The 17,611-nt window shown below is 40.9% G+C and overlaps 1 protein-coding gene and 1 long non-coding RNA gene across 2 annotated transcripts in view; both read right to left on the bottom strand.

The window, feature by feature from the left end:
- Positions 1 to 17,611, bottom strand: part of MAP2K5 (mitogen-activated protein kinase kinase 5) — a 234,025-nt gene that overhangs the window by 66,048 nt on the left and 150,366 nt on the right. The window lies entirely within an intron of this gene.
- On the bottom strand, positions 55 to 17,610 carry LOC145723552 (uncharacterized). The gene is made up of 2 exons (XR_014148701.1): positions 6,733 to 17,610; positions 55 to 6,528 (listed from the first exon to the last, which is right to left on the bottom strand). It is a non-coding gene; the product is annotated as an uncharacterized LOC145723552 (long non-coding RNA).

The raw sequence follows: 17,611 nt of genomic DNA, 5'->3' as shown, positions 1-17,611 counted from the left end.
TTCTCCTACGATAGGAGATCCCTTTGGAGTTTGCTTTTATTTTTTCCAGATACACATGCATACTCTTCCCCCATCCTCCATTCTTCTCAAGATATATCTACTTCAACAGGAGAGGTACTTGTAACAAACCAAGAATCAGAAATCCATTTCTGGCAAAGAGAATGTTTTTCACAAATTTCCAACAGGCAGGGGGATTACAACATTCTCTGAGGAAAAACATGAGGCAAACATTCTAAGTGAGATGTTTCAAAATAAATTCAGGAATAAATTGTACAACATCATTTCCAGCAACACATAAGTTGTGTGAAATGAGCTCAGGGGAGAACATTTCCTCATGAACCGAGTGAGCTCTTAGAGGTCTCCACTTTGCCCTATTCTGTGGGTAAAAGAAACCATGGTTTAAGACAACTTAAAATTTTACTATTTTAATGCTTTCTCTTTACTATGAGACAGAGAGAAACAACAACATCAAAGTCTTTTTTATGATCTTATAACTATACTGTTTTTCCCAGGTTCTTAAAGAGAGATGTTGTTACCAGGTTTTATTACACGGCTTTGAAAGCTACATATTATATGAAATCATCTTCATAAATTTTGTATTAAGGTAGCAGTGCTAGTACCTGAAATTGATTCAAAATGCTTAAGATACTCAATTACTTTTTAACACTGTTACACAACACAGTGACTGATATCTTCTATTTCACAAGAACTTGATGGTGCAACATCATTGTAATTGATTCATTTTCTCAATTAAATAAAGCTACTGTGCTTTTCTTTATATGAATGCCACATAGACGATAGAGTTAGATATATTCTTTCCTTTCTCTGTCTCAGATATATTGCCTTAAAGGTTATATTCTGTTCCTCTGTTTAATTCCACCGAAAATTTAATGCCACAGTCGTATTTTTCAAATTCTGAACTGCCATGGACTCGACTGTATTTATATTAGGCCTATTTTTCACTGCTAAACTCTTTGTTGTTTACCTTTTTCAAGATCACATTGCTGGACAGGCACAGTGCCCATAAAACAGACCGCAACAAAGTCAACCTCTAGTCATTGCCTCTGCTTTTGCACACAGTTCAGGAAAGAGTGAAGCCCCTCATTTTACAGCACATTAAAAGTGGTACTAAGGGTACTCGATATAAAATGTTAGCTTTGTGAATGTCTCTCTTTATTCTAGGTCTGCCTTCCAAATGCTTCGCTGCGAGAGCAGAGTTCAGAAGAACACAATAACATCGTTAGGGCTGATGAACTGCCTGTCCCTCACAACATATGAAATGCCGTTTGTAACTAACTCGTCCAAGTCCAGAGTCCTGCCGGCCCACTTTGCTGGAGTTGAGTTTCCTATGTGTAACTAGTACTCTGGGACAATGAACAGAACAATAACTGCTCCGATCATTACACTTTGCTAATCAGTCTCCAGAACTAGTAGCATTTGATAAACTAATTAGATGACCCTCTTCTGTCTTCTGGGCACAGCTTTTTTTTTTTTTTTTTCTTCTTTTCCCAGCCCTTAGCTACAAGACTTTAAGTGACACTAAGCGGGGACAGTTAAGCCTCAGTCTGATGTAAGACAGATCTTCATGTGTTTAAACGGGGAGGACTGACTTCATAACAGGCAGGCCTAAGTATAAGTTACGGGGTGTTCTTGCAGTAACACTTATCATTTATTTCCTTGCAAGGACCATGTAGTTGGCAATTTCAAAAGCTCCTATAACACGACTAATGACTTTGGAAAATGATCCTTGAGAGGAAACTGCCAATGCGAAAGTTTGCTTGTGGGGCCTCAACTTTGTAAAGTCCACGACTGGTGAGAAACAGCAACTCTGGGAGCCCCACGTTCCATTTCCATCTCTGTGGAGGCGCTTTTTACACACAATGGGAAAGCCGACTCTGCCACCAGCCCTTTTACATTATGTGCAGAAGCACAATCAGAAAACTAAAATGATCCACCTATGTAACTGCGAGAAGACACTGGCTAGACCCTTCATTTTCTCTTTTACTCTCTGAAATTATGGCTTGCCCTGCAGCCCTTGTCAGAGAGATTTATGCGTGACCGAGGTCAGATCTTCCAATATCAGTTGACAAATTTTCTCTTTACATATTTACTGCTTTTCAAGCTTGTGTTATTTTCTCTTAAGTAGAAAAAAGAAATATGAAATTAAATGATATGGTTGGCATTTTTTAAGTACACCGGGGGTGCGTGTGTGCGCGGACTGGCACCGTTCCATGTTCAACTCTATTCTTACCGTACACTTGTTTTATGTTTTAGCAACAATAGCTATTTTGCAGACTCTCTTCTCAAATCAGATGCATTAAGCTTAACCCTGCCTAATATAAACCAGGATTATGGTAAACTGAGATTTTTATATTACAAATGAAGAATAATAACCTAAAAATTTTTTTCTTAATGAAAAGTAGCTGCAGGGATGGTCTACTTCAATCTACTCATTTTGCTATTAGGGATACTGTGGTTTAGAGGGGCGCAGTGTCCAAGGTCACAGATACAGCCTGGCCTAGACCTGACTGCTGACTCAGGAGGCTGTCTGGTGTGGAGAAAATGCATATACGCTGGAGTAAGAAAGACCCTCAGAATTCCAGTCAGACCCCCATCGCCTCAGAAGCTGGTACTGGCATTCAATCTAATTTTATCTGGCACGGTGCTGGGTGCTAAAACTTAGGGACACACCACCTCCAATCAGTTACAACTTGCAAAACTGAAGTGCCCAAATCTCAAAAAGGCTTCAACAAGAGAAAAGAAAAATTATTTCCACATGACCACAAGCTAAACACATACTGCTTAGCACCACTACCTTACTGTAAGATTTCCTAAACAAAGGACTGCTTAAAAAAAAAAAAAAAAGAGTAGAACAAAATGTACCCTAGCTAACCATAAATGAGAATTCTGATAAACTGATATTTTTAGATATTGAATGCAGGATGAGACAAAATAAATGAATAATATATAATTACTAATAATATAAAATGAACAAGTATAATTCACTTGTGCCATTGTATCTCTCCTGTTTATCAGCCTTTGTCCTTGTTCAAGTTCTTATCATGCCTGTAAGTCTATTAGCATATCTTATATAAAACAAAAGGAAAAAATAAGTCACGAGAATTAAACAACTAAGGACTTAAAACAAAACTAAGTGGCAAGAAGATTTAGCAAGGAGCTACTCAACGGGATATGAGAGAGTCACTAGGATTCCCACCTTCTAAGATCTACTCATGGCACCTTCTCTCTGCTGCCTTCAGGAATGACCAGTTTTGAAAAGCTAAAACTAGATATCCCTGAATTTCACAAACAGCTGGGTGGGACAGAAAGGCTCTAAGATGCCTAGAGGAGGGCTCAGCTCAGATGGGACCAGACAGAAAATCATCAAAGCCATAAATTAGATCACTTGGCTCTTACTGCTTCCCGAGTATCAAGGACAATGCATTTTCACACAAAACACAGCAGCTGGAGCATCAAGGTACAGTGTAACATTATTCATTTGCTGGGTCTGCCAGTCAGTGAGCAGGAAAGAAAGGACCTGACTGCCAGTCTCCACTCTTTTATCCCTTGTGTATTTAAAATCGACATAGCTCATGTCCCATTCCGCATAGGTATATAGGAACCCTAGTAAATCATCCTCTGGGCAAATATGAATTTAATATTTAGACCTGAATTTTGTGAGAAAAGCAGGGGCTCAGAAACACAATTTAAAATGATCAATGTGAATTATAAAATTAACCTTCTCCCTAATGTCTCTAGGCCTGGCCAAGATGTCCATTAAGCACTTTCCTTTCAGATAAGATTAGGAGATTTTCCCTTTCAAAGAAGATTCATTTGCTGTATCAAACTTTTCTCTTTTCTTTGTTCCAAAAAAGGGTGGTCTTATTTCAGAGTCTAGCTTAGAACATCAGTTATGTGTGTATGTAGGGGGAGGCAGCAGGGGGAGATGTGGCTTTTTTGTGGCTTTATGGTCAAACAAATCTGCTGTAGCAAAAGATTTTTAAGGTGTCAAAATGTCTCACAGGGTTTTTTTCTGGAGCTCTCATTTAGTCTGTTACCTCTATTAGCTTCAATCCTCCACGTGCCATAGAATACAGAACGATGTTAGAGGTCACCTGGTCCAACTCCTTGCTCCATGTGGAAATTCACTTTATGATATTCCTGACAGACAGGTATCCTGTGTTTGCTTGAAGACTTCCAGAGATGGGATTTCAATGATTCTATCCTGGGTGGCTTAAATTGTTAGAAGGTTCTTTCTTTTTATGAGTTCAAATATGTCCTCCTGTGAGATGTGCCCATGGTCTGGAGCTGTAGTGATTATGTCTAGTGATGGCAATTCACATATCTGAAGATGGTTGTTTCTCCATCATGTTTTCTTTCCTGAGTGAACGTCCTGTTTTCCTCCTCTGATCATTTGCTATGATTGGCTGTCTTCTATTCTTCCCCCTTCAATTAATAATGACACTCAAATCCCATTTCCGTGCCCCTAAATAGCCCATGTGCTTCCCCCACCAGCTACTTCATCATCAGCTTTATGGGTGGGGCATGTGGTTCAGGCTTAAAGGAGTCAGCATCATCTAAATCCCCCATGCTTGGGGAGCTAAGCTGATCCAGTCAAACTGAAGCCTAGGGCCTCCGGTTGCCTATAGGAAAGAGAGACCTGCTCTTCCCTTCTCATTGGGAAGCCGATAGCCCTGGAATTCCAAGAGCCAGTCTTTTTTTTTTTTTTTAAGATTTTATTTATTTATTGGAGAGAGAGAGAGTGAGAGAGAGCATGAGAGGGGAAAGGGTCAGAGGGAGAAGCAGACTCCCCACCGAGCAGGGAGCCCGACATGGGACTCGATCCTGGGACTTCAGGATCATGACCTGAGCCGAAGGCAGTCGCTTAACCAACTGAGCCACCCAGGCGCCCACCAAGAGCCAGTCTTGGTCTGTGAAGGAAGAAGCCCACCAAGAACAGAGCCAAAAGTGACTTGTTGGATCAAGTTCTACCGAAAACCAGCAATACTTGATTTTTGGCCATGCAGTTCAATCAAGTCCCCTTGCAGTTGAGGCAACTTGAGTTTGCTGTTACCTGAACTGGAAAGCTGCCTGGAGGAGTAGGCAGGGTTTCACATTCTCCACACTGTGATGGCTTTCTTGGAATGTGATGCCATGGGCGCGTGTCCTCATAAAGCAGGACACCCACACCCGCACGTATACCTCACATTGACTGGCTCAGTCATCTCGTTCTGGACATTATACACCATTCAGTAGAAGAAACTCCTGGAGGCTCTAAGTCCATTCATGTTGTTTTTTTTTTTTTAAAGATTTTATTTATTTATTTATTTGAGAGAGAGAGAGAGAGAGAGAGAAACAGCATGAGAGGGGGGAGGGTCAGAGGGAGAAGCAGGCTCCCCGCCGAGCCGGGAGCCCGATGTGGGACTCGATCCCAGGACTCCGGGATCATGACCTGAGCCGAAGGCAGTCGCTTAACCAACTGAGCCACCCAGGCACCCAGTCCATTCATGTTTTTGATAGCCATCACATCGTTGGCTCAATGGAAGGAAACACGGAAGTTTATAAATCTTGGACTGAAAAAGAATTACTTCTTTCCTATACTCTTCTATCTCTTATGTGTTTCATACTGACAGAGTATTCGAGAGTCAAAATGAGTACATGATTCAACCAAGTGCAGAATCTAGACAAGTCTGATTTCTACCTATTGCCCCTCCCCTGCAACAGATAGGAAATACATAATCAGCCTTTTGGCTCTGGAGAGGCCTGTCCAACACTGAAGTTGAATCATAGACTCTTGGGGCCTGGAAGAATCTTAAAGGTTTTTTAGTCTGACCCACCTCTCTCTGATCCCTGAATCCCTTCTTCATGACACTCCTGGCTGATGGGCCTTCTGCCAGGATGCATACAATGATGGAGAGCTTATGTCTTCTGACTGTCCATTCTACCTCTCATTCCAGTTCTACGCTCCTGACAGTACAAATCCATGTCTTTTCTTACATAAGAACCCTCCAGTATCTTAAGACAACTCTTTGGAAGCTTTTATCCTTTGGGTATTAATGCTGGCAGGACAGAGTGGAAATACGGACACAGAAGAAAAGGGGACAAAATTATTAATTTAAAGCCTAAAAATGTGTATTGATTCTTAGTTCCTTCTAATTCTAAAATCTGCTATGCCGACATGTAAAAAAGTCAAGTCAGACTAAATCACTAACTCATTGATTCGTATACCTTTATCAAGTATATACCAGGCACTGTACTGGAGTCTAGGGCCTAGAAGATGGACAAGCCACAATTGCTGGTCCACAAAAATGAGGGATTTATTTAAGGTCGCTGAAAATTAGTGACAGAGCTAAGACTTAAGCATAGAGCTTGTATTCTCCTCTAAATGCCACTCAATATTTGGACAAAATACAATTTGTTAGATTCAAGGTGCTGTAGATTTCTAAGACAGTGTCCCCCCAAAAAGGGATGTTTTCAGGCATTTTAAGGAATTCTTTCTTTGTGGGCTAAGACTCTACATATCGCTGCCTTTTTTTTTTTTTTAAAGATTTTATTTATTTATTTGAGAGAGAGAGAATGAGAGACAGAGAGCATGAGAGGGAGGAGGGTCAGAGGGAGAAGCAGACTCCCTGCTGAGCAGGGAGCCCGATGCGGGACTTGATCCCGGGACTCCAGGATCATGACCTGAGCTGAAGGCAGTTGCCTAACCAACTGAGCCACCCAGGCGCCCACTGCCTTTTTTTTTTTGCTACGATGTATTTGACAACATTGTTTGGCCTGCTGAGATTCTGCGATAAGCGGCAACTGCTGCCAATACATGTTTCATATGGAATTAGGAAGGAAAGATTCTTGAAATACAGTCACATGTAACCATGTTAACTCACATGTGTCTTACTGGTTTGACTGTGAATGAGATTCAAAACAGGACTTAAAGAAAAGAAGTCATGGATCTAGAATGAACTGAACAAAGCTTGATTTCTGTTTCAGAGTTGTAGGGCACACCTCTCATACTTTGATACAAGTGAAATCCAGTTCAATGGAGTCCAAGAGCGTACTTGGGAGACGGTGATGAGAAAGGTAGCTGAAGGTGTGGAAAAGAGGGGGACACTGCTCATACCAGATAAAGGAGACCACAGAAGGATCTGGGACAGCGTTTTTTAGACTCTGTGTTTACCAAAGTTCACATAAGATATTACTTAGACATATTAACAAAAATTAACAGAGCAAACCAGAACTGCTCTGGTATTTGTGTGTGCATGCATATGTGTGTGTGTGTCCAGGAGTAAGTTCCCACCGACTTCATGTCCTGTCTTCCCATCATTCTGCAAATCACTGACCTAGCACACCTCTATCCTTTTCCAGATGAGAAAACTGAGATCTGTGTGTGGGTGTGGGTGTGGGTGGGGGGATAAACCATAATCTGACAATGATTTAACTTGTCACCTGCCGGGTGTGTCACTTGTTGCCTCCGGGTCCTCTCTGCCCTGAGTCAGTGAGTGTTTACGGCTGCCTCGCTATGGTGGCAAAGGGCTGTCCAAAGAGCAGGGGCTGGAGGAAGGCTTTTAGTCGGCAACTTTCTCTTGTTTACAGTATTTTACCACATTAGAACCAGGACTACACTCACGGTCTCCTCGTGCCCAGAATGGTGCTCTTTGCAACCTGTTTCTGAACAGAAAACAAGACAAGCTTCATTACCCTCTTTGATCTTTCTTTCCTCCTCTGGCCTCCTTTCCTCATAAGACCATTCTATTCTCCAGCTTTTCTTTCCCTCTCCCCATGGCAGTCACCACCTACAGACTTTGACAGAGTCCACACTTGGTTCTGCTTGGTTGCCTCAGTTTCCCATAATGTGTTGGAGCTGACACCCTGACTGTGTGCATACACAGACAACTGCCTCCCTTCCTAGCTCCTAGCAGCCCTTGGGACCCTCTTTCCACCTGGTGTGTCCCAGGCAATCTCCAGTCCTAAATCGAATCAGCTCTTTGCTCCTTTTAGACAACTCACTGAGTTTTCAATGAACTTAACTTGTCCATTTTATTGGCACTAAAGAGGGTTGGGTTCTTAGCATCATTAGCATTTTAGTTGAGGAAGAATTCCCAAGCCGCCCCTGGGCATTAATCCAGAACTGCTAAACATCTAAAAAGTAATCTGTGCTCAAACAAAACTTGGGCAGGTCTGCCCCCTTTTTAACTTAGAGCCCCAAATCTACCCAAGTTTTCTATACTGAAAATAGTGATAAGTAAAACACTGGAGTACAGTAAAAGCTGATGTCTTTGTTGCTGCTGTTACCGCTGCTGAGGACCACATTGCCCCCAGAGATCTGTACCCATCAGCAATTAACTGGCAGACAGGGAGCATCCTGGGACAGTAACTTCCAACTCTGCAGACACACCAGTTCGAGGCAGTACTTGAGTGGATGGTTTTGTAAAATAAAAATGGCCATCTGGGCTCTTTCTCCCCGCACCATCCCTCTAGAGTGGGAACCAGTCTGACCCTGTGGCTAAATACCTGGTAATCATGAGGGAGTCACCAAATGGCTATTGGAATCCCATTTCCTCCTCTATAAAATAAAAGAGTTGGAGGAGATCACTGTAACATCTTGTCACATTCTGAAATTCTCTGATCCCATGAAGTAGCAGAAGAGCACGAATAAAAACCAAAGGGGAAACAGTGCAAGGGCTCCCAGACCACAGAGCCCGAGGGGGACAGAAGATGGCAAAGTGGCCACCTGAAAGCTAGATTGGGCGCCAAGTTCATGACTTCAAACTTCAATTCTATTTCTGGGCTAAGCTGATGATTTAAAAATCGTAAAAGAATCAGGGTCCCCAGTTACTGAACTAAAAACGACTAGGTTCTGTATATAATTCTATATATTATGATTGTGATTGTGAATGATAAATTGTAAGTCGAAAAAGAAAGACTGTAAAGGAAGGCTCTTGTGGGATCAGAAAAGTAATTCATTTTAGTCCTACCTGGTGTGAGACATGAGACACGGTCATATATTTTCAGAGTTACATAGGTAAATCCCTAAAGTACTTTCTGGAAATATAAATAATACTAATATTACCTTGCTCTTGTTTACCCTCTTATGTTTTTCAAAGTGTCCTCTTAGGCATTAGCTCATCTGAGCATGACAGCTCCCCACCTCTGAAAGTCTAGAAAATGTCCTGTGATGTGCCAAGTACCTTGGGGGCAGAGATCTTAAAATGTAATGATTTCCAGCCTCAGACTGGCTCCCAGTCATCTCAAAGGGATTCACGAAAATTCTCAACCCCGATTTCATTACCTGGTCTCTGCTGCACTTGCTACCTCCATCCTGACATACCACTTCTCTCCTCTACCACTCTGCCCTCCCAGTTCTTCCTTCCCTCCCAGTGCTGCTTTAAAAGTCACCTAGGAAAATTCCTAAACTGGTAGGAAGACAGAAGGAACAGCAGTAGTAGTGGTACCCTACTGAATTAAAGTCCTGGAAGGCTACTGTATACAACATGCTGCTTCAGACCTTTATCTTTTACCAGATGAGTCTCCTTTTGACTAGAATGCCTGGAAAGTTCTTTCCCACCCTTTTAGCCTCAGAGCCTCAGCTCCAGCATTACCTGCTCTGTGAAACCTTCACAGCTTTCTAAAGTGACCTCTTCCTCTTGAGGCCACAGCATACCACATCCTGTAGGGTTCCTTTTGCATCAACTGCCATGTGTTTGTTTTGCATTTTTCTTTCCACTAGACTAGACTCTTTGAGGGCAGGGACCACATCTGTTTCATGTCTGTACTTCCGGTGTTCAGCATAGTGCCAGGGCAGAGTACCTGTGATGATAAATACGTGTCAAACTGAACTGAGATGTATGCCATACAATAGTTTAGTAGGAGTTGCTATAAAATCAAACCAACATGGGGTTAGTGTTTTAAAAAAGACAGGGTTCACTAGCTTAGCTGGCTAACTGCATATACCTCAAATGAGGTATTAACAAGTAATTTATCTTTAATGAAAAATGTCATGTTTCTAAGCTACCCACATTTTGGGAGTTCTTTTTATTCCATTTCTGCTCTATTTTAAAGACATACTAGGAACCCACTTCTTACCTTTGCAATAGGCTAAGCAAATACCATTATGAGATCTCTTGATAAGCATGAGATAGATAATGAGAGAAGAATCTGACATTGGCAGTTTCAAAATTCCTGGGGAGAAGCAAATGTATATAAGTGAACATCTTCCTTAAATTTTAAAGGAATTAAATTTTACCTTTGCCTTTCTTTTTTTTTTTTTTAAGAGAGGGAGAGAGAGAGAGAATGGGGGGGGGGGCAGAGGGAGAGAGAGAATCTTAAGCAGACTCCACGCCCAGCATTGAGCCCGACATGGGGCTCGATCTCACAACCCTGAGATCATGACTTGAGCCGAAATCAAGAGTTGAATGCTCACCCGACTGAGCCACTCAGGCGCCCCTCACCTCTGCCTTTTATGGAACATGAAATCTTTTTTTTTTTTTAAGATTTTATTTATTCATTTGAGAGAGACAGACAGAAAGAGCACAAGCAGGGGGAGAGGCAGAGGGAGCGGGAGAAGCAGGCTCCCCACTGAGCAGGGAGCCCGATGCGGGGCTCGATCCCAGCACCCTGGGATCATGACCCGAGCCGAAGGCAGATGCTTAACCATCTGGGCCACCCAGGCGCCCCTGGAACATGAAATCTGACTTTGTATGACTTTAAACATTACTATATGTTATTATTTATTTATGTATTGTTTTCATGGGGCTTGAACTCATGACTCTGAGATAGAGACATGAGCTGAAATCAAGAGTCAGGACACCCACCCGACTGAGCCACACAGGAGCCCCTAAATTTTAGTATACTTTAAATGTCTATATCCTAAATAATGAGAATGAAAATAAATAATGAATTAAAACATGTAGGCTAGAAATCTGTTTAGCAAAAAAACTGCACACACATTGCTCTTTTAGACTCTTGCTAATTACAGGTGAGTACCTGAAGTTTAGGGTAATTACCTACTGCTGGTTTTTTCCCTGTGACTAGACACCTCACATAAAAAATTGGATACATATGATTCTGTAGAATCCTTGATGTTCTGAACTTCCAAAAACTCATGTAACAAAGGATAAATTCCAAATACCTCTTTTCAAAGAAGGTCAACTTTTTAGGTATTATTTTGCAATTCTAGGTTGCTCTCGTCATGATCAATACATTAGTACATAAATAATAAAAGCTATGATCTGAATTTAACATTGAATATAAAACAATATTAAATTATCAAAATCAGAATTAGTAGTAGCATAGTCAAAGGCTTTTAAAACATGAATAAAATTAGGTATAAAAACTAGAATTTCAGCACTAGCTTTAGAAAAGTGTTTAATATTTTAAAATAGTTTTAAGAACATATGCTTTCTACTCCATTATGAGACAAATGCTCTATCCAGAGCACAATTTATTACTACAGAATAAATGAATGTTTAAAAGACAGTCTGTCAATTAAAAAAAAACACACACACATTAAAATAGCAGGTTTCCAAGCCAAGTTAAATAAAATATTTTCTCCTTGACAAGCTGCTTACATTTAAATGAAAACAGGGCAAATTTGGTCAATAATATGGATTGTATATAATAAAAAGGACCTTAGATCATGCTAATACAAGGATCAGAAAGCAGTAAGTTCAATTAAACCCACCCAATTACTTAGCAAACTTTGATACAGCAAATAAATTAATCTGTTTTAAATGAAAGTGCTCAGATAAGTAGGTTTTTGACCTGAGTAAGTTTCACTAGCAGCAATCATAGCAAAGCAAGAATCTGCTCAAGCAAGGCAAAGCCCCCAAATCAAACAAATGGTATTAGTAATCAAAAAGCATTTGCAAAACGTATTTCCTTGGCTAGTAGCAGAGGGTTCTGAGTAAACGCCACCTACAGCTTCCCTCATACTTTGACAGATAGTGCACAGGGGATGAACACACATTCCTTTTACCCACAAACAACCAGGGTATTCTGCTTTTAAAAACAGGGTATTTCATTTCTGTACTATCTTATGAAAAAGCCTGTTGTTATACTATTAAGAATGCATGTCTTTCACTTAAAATCCTCTATTACCCACTTACGTTGAACTTGTACTGGGATTTAAGAATGCCTCTTTACTGAGACGAGTAATATGTCATCATTTTGTTCAGCTAACAGGCCTGACAGACCTTGTCTCCTTGAGTTAAGAACAGTAGATCTCTATTTCGTACATTGGTGGCAAAAGCTAGCAGAATAAATGAGAATTAGCCAATTGGTAGTAAAGGTTTTTAATCCCAAAGATCCAGACTTTCCTTCTACCTTAGCCTTAATTATTCTATTTGGCCAGATGATGGTACGTTCTTTTCAAGAAAAAGGATCTCTAGATATTACAATAATTTATTTGAATGCCATTCTTATGTATTTTTAACAAATAACGTCGCCATTCACTATATCTCTTATGTTTTTGATCCTTTTTACTACTTATCATCTTCTTTATTTGAAGCAGATTTTTAACAGATAATCTTGATCGTTACAACAATATCTTGCTCGCATTTTATTCAAATAATTCTTAAAAACAGCTTAAAAAGCCGTTTGGAATAACATCAAGCTTGCCATCAATCAAACGAAAAAATTCCGCTGGCGGTTGTATAAACATCAGATCAAGTCTGATGTCTTCAAGGATTTCAGAGTGAACCATAAAAAACTCCATTAACTTCTGACAAAGAATGCAAATTAATCACAACATGGGGTGAAATGAAATTAAAGGCTCTTTTCTAATCAATGACAAGGCGGGATGAAATATCTGTTACTCTCTCTGCACTCAGACTGCCTGGGATGTTTGCGCTTCCCTCGCGAAGCCCCAAATGTAAGGTGTGAGTACAGATTCACCCGCAGTTGCCGTACAACCCTCCTGCCCCCCCAGAGCTATCTGCTTACAAGTCGTGGAGATTCACAAAACACACTAATCATCTGAATCTCAGGTGCATCCAATTTGTTATTCACACTCTCCCATGCCAGTGAAAAGCCTGGCGCAGACAGATGCACCAGGAACCCTAAATGACAGTTTTGGCCTCCGGAAGTACGATCACTACAACAAAATCTAGTACAGCCTCCAGGTGAAATGTCTGGAGCTCCATATGGAGCAGGGAAAATTAACAACAAGATGAAAATCACTGCAGCAGCGGGGAGTCGGAATTTTTGAAAAAAAAAAAATGAAATTTAAAGATGAAGAAAGAGAAGTAATAAATTAATGGGGTGTGAAAACATTCAAAGCTTTACAATACCAGGGGCACTATTTGCTCAGATTTTTTTCCTTTTTTTAACTTCAGGTCATTTTGATGTAATTTATTAACCAAGATCAGGAATTGTAGCCAAAAGAACAACAACATTTTTATACATACAAAAGTACTTTAAGTACATTTATATCTGTATTACCTTCACTTTCCTGTGGCATCCTGCTCACCAAATTTCCAAATGCCAGAGCTGACACACCCCCTGAGAAGTCTCCTTAATGGACTTACTATCATCCTATGCAGGGCACTATTGTAAAGTTTGAATGAAGGATGACAATTTGTAGCAGGCAATCTTTTTCATTTCTCCTAAATTATGGTGTCATTAAACAAACCATTGCCCACCGTCATGTTTTTTAAGTCTTTTAAGTCAACTGAATTTGGATCTACATGATTAACTATACACAGCTCCAGTCCTTGTCCAGACCTGCACCTCTTTCCAGATTACTGTTAATGCTAAATTATTCAAGAAATGAAGATACTTTTTTGGTTGCGAGACATTTAAAAACACAATTTTTCATGATCCTAATGCTTCACAGGCACCCAGAATTTAATGGTACTGGGGTCAGGGAGAGCTCTGGAGCCCTGTGGACCCTCCCATCCCTCTGCTAAACACACAGTAGGAAAAGCAAAAGGGCTCTAGGGAATGGCCTTGTCATCATCTACCATGGCATGGCCCCTGATGTTTGGCATTTCTCATCCACATAAGAGGCCTCCTGGAGTGGAGAAGGCAAACCAGGAGGAGGCCTTGGAGGGACTCAGTGGGCAGAAGAAGAGTGGAACGAACAGCCAGCCACATTCAGAGTCCACAGAGCCCAGGCATTTGGTTTAGTTGCCTGCAAGTCCTGGGTCTAACTGCACCCATTCAGCCCTGAGGCAAGGGGCCTCACCTGTCCAGGCCTCCGTCTGCTCACCTGGAGGTTGGGAATAACAGCCTCTGAGGGTGGGATGTACAGTCTGAATCAGATAATAGGACGTGATCTGAAGCTCGATGTCTGAAAGGTGCTAGATGGATCCAAGACATCGCTGTTGTTCCTATCGTAAGTTGTAGTGATACGGCTGTGCACTTACAGTGGCTCCTAAACTTTTGCTCTATACAGTCCTAAACTGCATGCCAATGAGGCTATGCAACTTTGAGGCCTAAAGGAAAGGAAACTAGACAGTGCTTCCCAGTAACAAGTAAAAACCTAACGCACAAAACAATGAAGTTCCTATAGAATGATTATCTCCACAAAAATCCAGTCCTCTAATCTTTATGTTGGTCCCCGGCCACCAACTCTCCATGATACCTTCCTGACACCCTTCCCTCACCTGCATCCCCACTGGATACACACTGTGTCGCCGGTGGGAAGAGGGGCCGTTAACGACATTGTCAGCAGCACTGACACTGGGCCGGTGGAGGGACAAGTCTCCAAGCGTGCCTCTCCTCCCTGCTTTCTGCTTTGCTCAGTTTATGCTCTGCTCCAGCTATAGCTTGCAGGTTGCCAAGCACATCCTTTTGTGAACTTTGGCAGACGATTAGAAATTCTGTTCTGTGCTACGGCCCAACATCAGGGCCAGTGGGTTGGCCCTTGGTACTTTTCAAGTGGTTTCAGAGCACATTTGCATACTTGCTCTAATCAGATAGGAAAGGTAGGTATCAGGAACCGCATTCTAGATTTAAGGAAACTAAAGCCCCAAGGAGTTACAAAGCAAGAATTTAAGGCCTATGGTGACCACAGTTTGTGGGAGAGTTGGGTCCCTATTCTCATCTTTTGCCTCCTGGTCCGGAGTTCTGTCCAATAGGCCGGTCTTCTCAACTTGCCATTAGTGAAAAGCTCAGATCTGGTGCCCTGATCAGACTTTGAGTTCAAAGTAGCAGTGTGTTGGGACTGTCCCCAGCCCTGGACAGAAGGGATGCAAAACTATGTGATCATGAGGATCTATGAAAGGCTTTCACATGTTCAAGGACCAGACCAGCAGGTGACAATTAGGATGAAGCAGTCAGTCCTTAGCTTGGTAAACAGAACCCTGCTTTGACTGGATGGCTGTTTATAAAGTAGTGAGTTTCCTATCACTTGAGGTATTCAAGCAGAGTGTGGATATCTGTTTCCAGAAATATGGTACAGAGGTTTGATTCGATGATGTCTGTGATTCACTCCTGCCTACTGCACTTGGGATTCCACAGAACCAACCCCACTGCAGTTCAACACTGAGCAAATCAACCATTGCGTATGCCCCATTTATGAGGGGATGCCATCTCACAGAGTAGCTTGGGGTTCAAATGAGATACAATGGGCCAAAAAGAAGATATTATTCATAATCCAGTGTCTGGAATACTATGAAAATGAACATTGTTCCTCATGTACTTTCAGGACAAAGTGAAGGGCAGGAAAGACACCGATACGGTACCCTTTCCCAGTCTCCAGTCTGTCGTACAACACGAGTAAAATAAATGCCAAGTCCACCAAACGTCATTGCTGATTCTAGCCAACGAAGCACACAAACTTCTGTTGAAAGATCTGGGAAATAAGCCTAATGGCATCAAAGCTGCTTCTATTATTTCAAATAAAAGTCCCAGTTTGGTGACAATATTCTATCACGATTCAGGGAATATGGCTTTCTCCCCACTCTGGCATAAAGGTTATTGCTAACTAGGGAGTCCAGCACGTTAGAATTTTCCAGCTTCCACTTGACTGATCAAGTAAATGTATACTTAAACATTCGAGAAAACAGAATTGCAAAGGTGTACAGTCTCTTCCCAAATCTGACCAGAGCATCCAAATGCTTCATTTGTCAAACACGACAGCAATCCGTTTCTTAGACTCATCACTTACCAAATCTCACTGGTTAATACTCGACACATGAGGAATCTAAAGAATATAGCTATGTTCTCAATCTCTGGCACTTTTATGAGATGGCTTACAAGTTTTCTACTAAGGCTTCTTTGAGAGATACACTGTAACAGGGTCTCTGCATTTACAAAATTTTAGGGGATTGTATAAATTGGCCAAACAGTGAATTGTTTAAAAATTACTGACAGAATAAGAGGCTTACCAAGATAAATATTCTAATGAGCTATAAATCCTGAAAATGTGATTTTAATTTGATGGGCTACCTAGAGCTAAGCAGCAAGACTGTATATCCTAAAATCTGACTAAATGCTAGCATGCATGCCAAGCGATTACATTTTAGATTTTCTCTTTAAGGAAAAGATTATGTTTAAACAAAGAAGCCCACAAATTTGACAAGTGAGTGTAACACTCTTGAACCTAATAACTTAGATGATTTCTCTCCCACTCATCTGATGGCTTTAACTGTAAAAGAAAAAGGATACAAAAGACACATTTCAGCAAATGAAGGGTCTTTAAATGTCCACATGGGTACCAGGAGAATTCGCTTAAAACAGCTTATAAAGATGGTAGAGTGAATGAGCCCCATCCTATTATTCAATAACCATGTTTGTGATGCATCTGCATAATCTAACCATGCATAAATTAGTATGTGTAATACAACACTTATTTGCATAATAATAGCAAGTTAATAGATGCTTAAAGAGCAGAGACCAACACCACCTTTAAATCAGACATGCCTCCAGGCACTTTGGCCTGTACAGACCAAGATGCCAGAAAAACAGGGAACACCAACCAGAGGAAAACAGTCAATCCATGCATTTTTCATCCCTCTAGACATTTCACTTATTTTGCCCCCTGCACACTGGGGAATCATTTTCAAACCACAAAACAGCTTTATATTTTAAGTGCTAGCACCCTTCTAAATAAAAATCTTAAAGAAATTATAAAGATTATCATCAGCAATGGTAATATAATGGACAGTTTATTTTCTTACAAATGTGGATAGGAATGGGCAAATTTTTAAAAAATTAGTATTTTCAGAATCACACCCCCATAAAATCAGGGGCCTGACTATTTGCTTAGCAAAAAGAATGATCTAGATCGGGTATTGTCACCCTTCATCTCAACCCTTTACTTGAAATAATTTTAACTGAAACCAAAAGCTCAAACAGTGTATCAAGAAAAGGCTGTGCCTCTCCTCTAACCTCAGTATGAGCACATGGCACTGGGCTAGGATAAGGAAAAACATCACCAATGTCACACAAAGGAAGAGCATGATGATGCCTTTCAACCTTTAACAAAGAGAAAAAAAAAATCTGGAGTTTAAAAAAAATCAAAAATCAATAGAGACTTCTAAATGACTCTTTTAAGATATCACTTTTCAATTTAACAGGACAGATTTATTTGTATGTGGCTCAAATGTTCACAATTGCTCCCTGCACCTTCATACATAGGAATGAATGTCACAGTGGCAAACGGCAGTAATGA

The sequence above is a fragment of the Leptonychotes weddellii genome, chromosome 9, assembly GCF_054177405.1.
Source record: "Leptonychotes weddellii isolate Sample4059 chromosome 9, ASM5417740v2, whole genome shotgun sequence".
Lineage (NCBI taxonomy): Eukaryota > Metazoa > Chordata > Mammalia > Carnivora > Phocidae > Leptonychotes > Leptonychotes weddellii.
This window is presented reverse-complemented; position numbering and strand designations above follow the sequence as displayed.